This window comes from Anolis carolinensis, chromosome 5 (assembly GCF_035594765.1).
Source record: "Anolis carolinensis isolate JA03-04 chromosome 5, rAnoCar3.1.pri, whole genome shotgun sequence".
Lineage (NCBI taxonomy): Eukaryota > Metazoa > Chordata > Lepidosauria > Squamata > Dactyloidae > Anolis > Anolis carolinensis.
The window spans coordinates 70,282,023-70,292,162 of record NC_085845.1 but is presented as its reverse complement, the minus strand read 5'-3'; the positions used below and the strand labels follow the sequence as shown (position 1 = coordinate 70,292,162).

Below are 10,140 nucleotides of genomic sequence, written 5' to 3'. Positions count from 1 at the left end.
GAAAGAAAGATGATTTAACCAGGGTAACCTGAAAGCTATAGTTTGAGATGGTGCATTTCCTGTTGCACCTCAGAATAGTTCACCTTGCTATTGACATCAAGCCACACACAGAAGATAGTCTTTTGTGGTTTTATTGAGCAAAAGCAGTATAAATATAATATCAAAGCAGGCAAAAATATAGTTCCCAACATAGATGTAAAATAGAGTCAATAAATCCAATGATCCATAGACAAAAGCTCCTGCTTGCTTTCTTGTCGAGCTGATTTTCATACCAGGAGAGTGCTTCCTGTTCTGTGCTTCCAAAGGGAACAAAAGAAATTAAAGAATGAATGAAATGGGAGAAACAAATTTCGCACACAACTCTACTCAGTATGTATTGAAGCAGGAGCATGTGTATCCATTAGCCAGCAGTCATCAGCTATCACAGGTCTTCAACAGTCATTTAAGTATTTTTCTGCATCATTACACAGCCCAACAAAACAAAATCTTAGTTTCTTGGTTTTTAGGCCTGTTTCTGGGGTTATTTGGGGTATTGATTCAGAAAATTGATTGGCTTGACCACATCAGCTCTACTTTCTTATATATGGTTGTCATAATCCTGTATGGGTGAAGAGAGTTAGTAGGGGAAAACTGGCACAATTTTTGAAACAAGCAGTTGAAATTATTCAGCAACAGGTTTATCATTTAAGGCACCAAAATGTGTATTGGACAGTGTAATTTATTCCAGAAATGTAGACATTGACCAATAGTATTCTCACTGAAATTGGTTAAACAGCCAGTTGACTTCCTGCCACTTCAGTGTGTATGAAGTATATATGTTCCAATTTATTTCCATGTAGGACCCAGAGTGGTTATAACATCGATTAAAACAGCCACTGCCTCCATCAATTGTATATTATGGCATTCATATAATGGTCTAATGTGGCTTCTTTCATTTCAGAACTCTTTTGAAGGTGTAGCTATGGATTGTCCTTGGGATCATCTGGCTATTTTGATATTCTGTTACAGGATTCCTCACTGCACCACCATGGAACTGTGAGGTTTGGTGGGAGATGGTGGAGAGAATGAATATTATAGTCCAAGATATCTTCAGCAAATCTGAAAAGTGTGATGAGTTTTTAATGGATTTACATCAAAGTTACAATACAATAAAAATGAAACTGAATTAATTTTTTAAAAAAAAATTAAAATCCAATTCTGGATATTTTTTGAGTTATTTTGTTTTATACTGAGTTGAAATACATGAGCCAGACTTGGCATAATGATGATGGAAACATTTTTTTTTGCTTTTTTCTATCTCTCAAAATAGTACAGGTCATGATGAGAATGTTGCCTGTTCAGTCAGTGTAAACAATATGAAGTCAGCATCCAACAGAGTTTTGGCTGGAAGGTGTAGTATCTTGGCAAAGTCAAGCCTGACATCTGTTTTTCTTTTGGAGCATTTAATCACATCATTTTATCAATTGCTCTTCTTTCTTATAGCTCAAGACAAAAATGGTAGATCCCCGTGGTCTCTGTTCTAAACTGAGTGTCATTGGTATTACTAGGGTGATTCCATACGTGGTCACCCTTTTAATATTGTGTCAAAGCTGTTCATGATTGTTATCACAAAAAGGTTAAGCCTAAGTTTTTATTTTGTAGCACCATACTGTAAACATTTTAAATTCTTGGGCTTTTTCCAGGGCAACATTTCCCCACCTGCCTCAGCCAGCAATGGTGAAGATCAACATGAGTTGCAGTCCAAATGAATCTCACTTTTAACACACAATACTCCTTATCAAAATCACAGTACTTTGTCCAAATTGTGCTTTATCTTATCTTACAAGACATGGCCTGCTGAAATAGAACAAATGAATTGGTGCCTTTCCCTATTCATACTGTTTTTTTTACATGTTCTTTCATTATTCCCTTTTTTAACATGCTGTTGCCCACAGTATTGAGCTTTTTCGGTTCACATGTATCTTTTTTCCTTTCTGTATGACTAATACGCTGACAGGGTTGTCCCTAACACTAGGCAGAGCAAGGCAGCAGGCAGCAGTTTACAGAGAGAAGAGTGTGAAATGCTGGAAAACAGGGCTCTAAGTATTATTGTAAAGGAACATAGAATGTTGTCCTGTTGCCCATAATGAAGTAAGATCCAATAGCCCTTTCACATTACACCAGTGGTTCCTAACCTTGGTTTTCTAGGTGCTTTTGACTTCAGCTTACACAATTCCTAACAGCTGGTAAACTAGCTGGGATATCTGAGGGTTGTCCAGAATAACTGGAGGATCAAAGGTTAGGAACCCCTGCACTGCACATTATGATTCTGCTTTCACTGCTCTTGCCACATTCTGTGGAATCTAACTACCTCATCAGACAGGGATTTTTCTGGTGTCATACGCCAGTTAAGCCCTGGGTCATCCACGAAGCCCACCGGCTCCCATCAAATGACGCACAGGAACTTCTTGCGGGCTCCATGGATGATCTAGGACAGAGTTGGTGCATGACACTGCTGCAGCAACAGGCTTCTCGTGTTGCCTAGGAAGCAATGGGGGGAAACAGGCGGTTGATGCTTCCCCCTATGAGATCGGCTTCTTCGCGAGCTGAGCAATGTGGGGTGTGGTGTGACAGGTTCCCCACGCCCCTCAACAAGGGTAATTGGATTTGCCACGACCCATGGCAATTCCGGCGGCCATGTGATGAGGTCATAAATTTACCTTCCCAGATAGCAAATCCTAGTATTCCATAGGACATTACCAAGGCAGATCTGGTGGAATCATAGTGCTAAAAATGCATGGTGTGAAAGGGTCCCTCTTTTCCTTTTCTACACAAAATGTGTGTGTGTTTCTGTGATTGTGTGTAATCTTGTGTCAAGCTGAATAATGATGGGACATACCTTGCTTTGGCATTGATAAAAACAGCCATGCCGAGGTGACTGTATACATAATAGCACCAAGATTCTTATTTGTGTTTGGTTACATGAAACACCGAATGTTCTTGTTGCAACTACTCTGCCTACTGGTTGGTTTCTGGGCACAATTCAAAGTGCTGGTTATGACCTTTAAAAGTCTACATGGCTTGGGTCTAAACTGTATGAAAGACAGTGGGCTGATTTATACAGGCCACTTAATGTGGGGCTCATCTGAAGTGGTAATACTCTGGCTTGGCCCCAGGAGCAGCTACATTGCTCATCTTTACCCTCCTGTAGGGCCAGGATGGTGTGATGAGTCATGGGCCATGTAGTCCCGTTTCTGGCACTGTTGTGCCAGATGAGGAGGAGAACTTGGGTTTTTCGCCGTTTCAGTCAGAATTGGAACTTTCCCAGCCAAATTTGGAAACCTTGCACCTGCAAGAGATTTGTCTTCCAGAAGTCTGTCAAACAAGCCCTGAGCCTAAATCTCCTACGTTTTCTCGCCATGATTTTTGTAAACAACAGAGAGGAGTCGATCAGGCGTCTCGCAGGAGTGCTAGGATAGCTGCTAAGCATTCAGCTGATTAAGCCTGCTTCCCATGGGAAAGTTTAGGGAGTCATGCATCTGGACTCAGAAAATAGCTTTCGTTTCTGGTTCTCCAGAGAACTGCTCTTGGGCGGGAAAACGGGACCCTATTTAGGTGTTTTACCCACAAAGGGATCTTGCGGAGTCAATTCGTCAGCAACCGGAGTAACGTGTGTGGACAGCTACTCCGCTTCCAAGCCTCCGTTCCTGTCGCCAAGCCTTCGTTCCCAGCTTTGTTTACTCCACGAACCCTGCCTTGCTTTCTAAGACTCAGCCTCGTCTTGTTTCCCGGATTTTACCAAGAAATTACCACGGATCTTGCTCTTGTTCCTTGTTTCCTTGTTGCCTTGAATCAAGCCTCGTTTTTCCAAGAATCAAGTTACTTCCTAGCCTCGCTCAAGTTTCATGGACTAAAAGACCTTGTCATCTCCCCTCACTTTGCCTGGCAAAGTGAGTGTTTCGGTTATTGGATTACAACTTTGGACCTTAATATTTCATATTGGACATTGTTTCTTTGGACTAATTTTGACCTTTCCTGAAAGGTCTATTTCTGGACTATTTCATACACTTGCTTTTATTAACTTTATATATTCCTTCAATAAAGATATTAGTTAGATTCTGGCCTCTGTGTATGGTTATTGGTGCTCTGCAGCCTGGGTCGTGACAGATGGAGACTAGGCCATCCAGTCTGGCAGAACTTACCTGTGTCATTTTAATGTTTTTGGTCACCATAGTGGCTACAAAATTCCAAACGAAATACTAATAATCTTTGCTGTGAAGAAAAGGACAAGACCAATGAGATTTTACATAAAGCTGAATTAAGATTTTTTTTTTCATGTAGAATATAAGTACTCAAGCACAGATCTGGCAAAAAAAATTGCAAAGTAACCATATATTTCTAATCATGTTGCAAGCTTTTTGGGGGAACTGAGTGTATTTTACCAATGCGGATAAATGTATATTCACACATTGCATCACAAAATGACCCTCTGTGATTACATAAAGTTTTTTTCCAGTTTTTAATCAATGCAAATTGAGAAGAAACAGGAAGGGAGCTGCAAATGAACAACACTTTCTGTAATTCCAAATCTATTTTTTCAAATTAGAATTAAATTGAATTCAGGAGGGATGCAACACAAGCCAAAGAGTAATCATAGAATAACAAAGGAATGAAAACTGAAGATATACTTTTATTGCTATTTATAAGTGAAGGGCTTGATGGAAAAATTTGGGGAAATTGTTCACCCATCATGAAAGCTCAACAGCAAGTCACGTATAAGGAAGTGATAATACATGTATTGATCGCAGGCTGGAGAAAGAAGGGGCCAGAACCAATAAGGAAACATACTCTTATAAGAAAGTGCCTTTGGAAGAATGCCTGCCTGTGTCAGTCAATAACTATATAAGGCAATGCATTCCTTTGTTCAGGAGAATGCACAGGCTTTGTGTAAAAAGCCACAATGTGAAACCTCATTTGCACAATTATTTTTCTAATAAATCCTTATTTTCCATCCTTCCCATCCTGTGTCTGTTTTTAGGCTAGTGGGGCAAATATCTAAAGGTGACATAAGTATTATGACACACAAAAATTTACACTGGGGAACAATAAACTGTTTCTCTGGATCTGAGTCTGTAGTAGAACCTGACAAAGTATAGGCCATTGAGAAAATGTGTCAATGTCTGTGCAAGGGAACATATAGGTGTGCATGAATACGGCCACTGTTTAGATAGGCTTTGTATAAAACTGGGTTGTTTGGTTTTATTATATGGGGGAATTCTCTTAGTTTGAAATAGGACAACATGTTTCTTACCCGCTTGTTAAGTTTTGAAGAAGTAATGTATGAACTATTTCTGTTCGCCACTCAAATTGCTTCCTTGCTCAGTTTTCATCCTGGAAAGACTCCATGACTAGCTGGGGGAGAATGAGAAACAAAGGTAAGGGAAGGGAAGAATAAGGGAAGATATTCTGCTCCTTGTGACAATGACCTCATCAGATGGGCATAATTGCCCATTGTATGATACTTTCACTTTGCTTACAGTATGGAGCTCATCAGCTCCCATCTCACAATGTTGATCTACTTCTGTTGGGGCTTTGTGCCACAAGTGAAGTGAAAGCATGGTAAGCTGCCGCGATGGCAACACGGGAGGCTTCTCGTGTTATATAGGCAACAACGGGGCAAAGTCGAGTGGGGGATGCTTCCCCGCATGGGGAAATGGGGGAAGCCAGGCAGCAGAAGCTTCCCAAACACGTGTGTATATGTGTGCATGTGATTACATGAAGAGGGCAGTGCAAATTCTCCCCTTGAATTTCATTAGTTTGTGTGTGTTTGTTAAGAGAATAAAACATTTTTTACTATGTTCACCCAAACCATGCCCAGCATCTACTTGCATGTGGTGCCAAGAGATTGGATTATTTTTCTAGAATTGAAAAGGAGTAGGATGATATCCTGGAATTAATTTTTCTTAAAAACAACTTTTCAACTTAAAAACAACTTCAAACCCACAACCTGCTCCTAGACAAGAAAATCACCTGTCCTGTCATAGGGATTCAGCTAAGCACAACATGCTGATACATCAGATTTTGCCCTGGACATTTTGTAATGTTAATTTTACACTCCATCTCTTTTTCTCTCGTTTGTCTTTCTTTTAGTGCCACGGTTTTAAATTCACAAGATTCCTTCAGATGTGGCCATTTCAAATTGAATGCTTTAGTTAGTATCACTTTCCTCCTTTCAATTGTTGCAATTATACTTTGATCTTCTCTCTGGACAGTTTTATTCTGCTCTGTTGCTTCAGTTCTCTTCTGAATTCATGCTCAGTTGATTTGTGGAGTGCTTCTTTCTGTGCTAATTTTCTCTCCCTTGTCCCTGCATTTCAAAGATATGCACTCCCATGTTTAGCTTCCAGCTATAGAAGATGCCCGTTTCAGCTTTCTGATAGCTTTAATTTTTCTGGGTTATATGTGAGATCAGCAGTTTACAAGCTCCTTACAGAAAATCTTAATTGCAACCAGAATTCCCAGTCTGCCAGTAAGGAAAGCTTGACATAATAATCTATTATGCTTTCTGGCTTTAGAGAAAATAGCTTATGAAATTAAGAAATGACCTACATACAAAGCAAGAGTATGTGTCTATGAGGGGACACTATTTCCTTAAGAAGTTGAGAAAAGTCTTGCCTTTTTAGATATTGTATGCACCTCTATTATATAATTTACCTGTGAACCAGAGAAACTAACCTGGAGAGAAACTTGATCCCCATGTCTTTCATAATTGTGTAGCAATAATAATGTTGATAGGTGTGACTGACGACCTCATCACATGGCCCAAAATAAGCATCCTGAGGCGCTTAGAGCCAGCTTCAGGAACGGAGTCACATGGCAGCCATTAGATGACATCACCTGTGATACTCCCCCCAATTGGGGTAAAAGCATTGCTAGATGCTTTCCCAGCAACATGGGAGGCTTCCTGTATTGTGCTGGCTCCAATGAAGGTACCGGTAGCAGAGGGTCTCCCCGCAAGGGTGACACTTTCCCCATGTGATGGGGAAAATGTTGGAAGAGGGAGCTGCGCAGGGTGATAGATTCACCCTGCTGCACCCTCTTTCCTTGATGAAAGCGAGGCAAAGCAAGACACTTTGTCTGGCCTTTATGATAAGGTGGTTTATCATAATGGAATAACAAGTTCTATTGTCTTTGTAAAAGGTACAGCAGCTCTGTTACATTGGACTTGGCTACTCATGTGAAAGGACTTTGACCAAGGATTTGGAGTAGAACATTTAGCTTGGATTATGAAGCTCCTCAGTATTTAGCAATTTCATCATCATAACTGGCGAACACTCGTGTCTGAGTAGGATGGCCGTCTAAGCATAGGGTCTTGGCAGTGGGTTTGTAGATGACTGTGGGAACCTATTCTTGACCGTTCTTCCACAGTGAGGATATCAGTTTCCAGATGGAAGGCGGTCCCAGTCAGGGTTGGCTTGACATGCCTTCCTCTTGACATATTTCTCCCTTTCACTCTCCATTTGTGTCTCTTTGAATTCTATAGCACTGTTGGTAACAGCTGTCTACGCACCTTCCATTTTCCATTCTTCAGTTGTGGGTAGAATAACTGCTTTGGGAGATGGTGGTCAGGCAGTCGGACAAGTTAGCCAGTCCAGCGGAGTCGATGGCGTAGGAGCATTGCTTCAGTGCTAGTGGTCTTTGCTTCTTCCAGCATGCTGACATTTGTCCACCTGTCTTCCCAAGAGATTTGCAGGATTTTTCGGAAGCAACACTGATAGAATCGCTCCAGGAATTGAATGTGACATCTGTAGATGGTCCACATTTTGCAAGGCATATAACAGGATTGGGAGGACAATGGCTTTATGAACAAGCATCTTGGTCTCTCTATGAATGTCCCGATCCTCAAGCACTTTGTTCTTCATTCAGAAGAATGCTACACTCGCAGAGCTTTGATGGCTTTCTATTTCAGATTTGAAGTTAATTTTTGAGGAGAGATGACTGCCAAGGTAGCGGAAATTGTCAACATTTTCTAATGTTATGCCATTAAGCTGTATTTCTGGTATTGCAGAGGGATTGGCTGGTGCCTGTTGAAAGAGCACTTTGGTTTTCTCAATGTTCAGTGAGTGGCCAAGCTTTTCGTATGCTTCTGCAAAGACATTTAGAGTGGATTGTAGGTCTTCTTCTGAATGAGTACAGACCACATTATCATCAGTATATTGGAGTTCTATAGCATATGTTGTTGTGATCTTGGTTTTGGCTTTCAGTCTGCTGAGATTAAATAGCTTGCCATCTGTCTGATAGATGATTTCCACACCAGTGGGAAGCTTCCTATCAACAAGGTGCAGCATCATAGCAATGAAGAAGGAGAATAAGGTTGGGGCAATAACACATCCCTGTTTGACACCTGATTCCACCTTAAATGGGTCTCTTTGGGAGCCATTGCAGTCCAAGACTGTTGCCATCATGTCATCATGGAGGAACCGCAGGATGTTCACAAATTTGTCAGGGCAACTGATTTTTTTGGAGGAACCTGAGCATTCTATACAAGGCCCAAGCATATTTTTTTCTGGATCCCACTGTAAGTTATTAACAGATGGACAGTCTTCCACAAACATTACATAATATGACCCACACTAAAGTGTGGCCAGATCAGGAGTGTCCCAGGACCTAAGCTTTTTGGACCCATACCTAAGAATTAATGATCATGAGTTTTTAGGGGTACCCTCTGGTTCCATGTGGATGCTGTGGGGTCCATTCCTCCCTGCCTGGACTAATGTGTCAGTGTAGATGGGCACATAAGAAAGGAAATTGCATGGTGGTTTGAGTCATTTTGGCTAGAGCGAGGAAGATGACACTATTATTGAGAAAGTTAACAATATGATAGGAAAAGTAGAAATCCTATAGTCCTACCTTCACAGAAAACTGAAGTTGTTCACTATTTTGCTGCTTGGATCTGTGATGTTGAGCATGGCCTGAAAAAAATTGTGGGAGAGAGGAGGTGGCCAGATATGCCCAGGAGTGTGCAGAAGCTATTCTGCAGTGGTCAGTTGTAGCATGATCTATCAGCACACAGTTAAAAATTATATTACTTTCAAAGCAGTACTCTCACCCTGATATTTCTCTCTTACCTCTGAAGCCAATTTATGAAGTTATAAATTATAGCCCCAAGCATACAACTTAAACTGCCAAATGCTTTCATGGTGATAGGATTGCAGGCTATGCTGGAACTTTATGCCTTTACAGGCTCTCCCTGTTCTGCACCCAGAGCATCTCTCCTGAATTTCTCTATATTGTATTTGTTAAGTTATGTCACAAGGTGTAATCTGTGTGATTCCATTTATCCAAGTTATTGTTCAAATAATTATATTTACATACAATTTAAGGCCATTACTTTTGATTTTTTAAAAAACTTTTGATGATATTCCTGTTTTTCTAACCTTTCTAATTTGTCCTTTCTGACAAGTGATTTAATGTAAACATTGTTTTCATTTATTTTCCCCATCTTCCAACAAATCTTTCCACTGATAAGAGTCCCAAAAACAGTCTGCTGTTTGCCCTCAAAGGTAACGAGCAATTTCTCTCTTCTATCTTCCATGCATGGAAACATGCTGTGAGAGGAATCTGGCAACCAGGAATGGAACTGTGGAGATGGTGAGCCAAATAAAGGCATTTCCTCCCAAATAAAAATTTTCCTCCCCTCCCCAATTTTCCTTTAGTTTCTCATATAGTATTATTGCAGATTAATAAAATGAAAATCACCCAGACTCACACTGTGTTGACAAATTTGTCTGGATGCTTAAACTATCTCTAAGGACCTCATCACATTGAGGTCCTAAATGTAGGTGACAGCAGGGGGATTCGCCGGGCAGCTTGGCGAATCCATGGGACAGCAGGGGAAACCATTGCACTGCGCTGCACATCATCCACATTGCTGCTTTTCCCATCACACAGGGGAAAGCGCTGCCACCTGACTTCCCCCCACACTGGCCCCATTCTAAGTAATGAGAAGACAGGACGCCTCCCATGTTCTCTGGACTATTTCTTAGGACACATTCAGGATGGAACCCTGATGGAAGTAACTCTGCGTCATGTGAAGGGCTCCAGCGTCTCCATCCTGACTCCATCCTGGAAGTATCCAAGGACGGGGCAAGAAGTTAATAT

At 41.0% G+C, this 10,140-nt stretch overlaps 1 long non-coding RNA gene across 1 annotated transcript; it reads right to left on the bottom strand.

The window, feature by feature from the left end:
- Positions 1-234: 234 nt before the first annotated feature.
- Positions 235-5,660, bottom strand: LOC134299772 (uncharacterized). Its single transcript, XR_010007025.1, has 3 exons — positions 5,291-5,660; positions 4,182-4,251; positions 235-291 (listed from the first exon to the last, which is right to left on the bottom strand). It is a non-coding gene; the product is annotated as an uncharacterized LOC134299772 (long non-coding RNA).
- Positions 5,661-10,140: the final 4,480 nt, after the last annotated feature.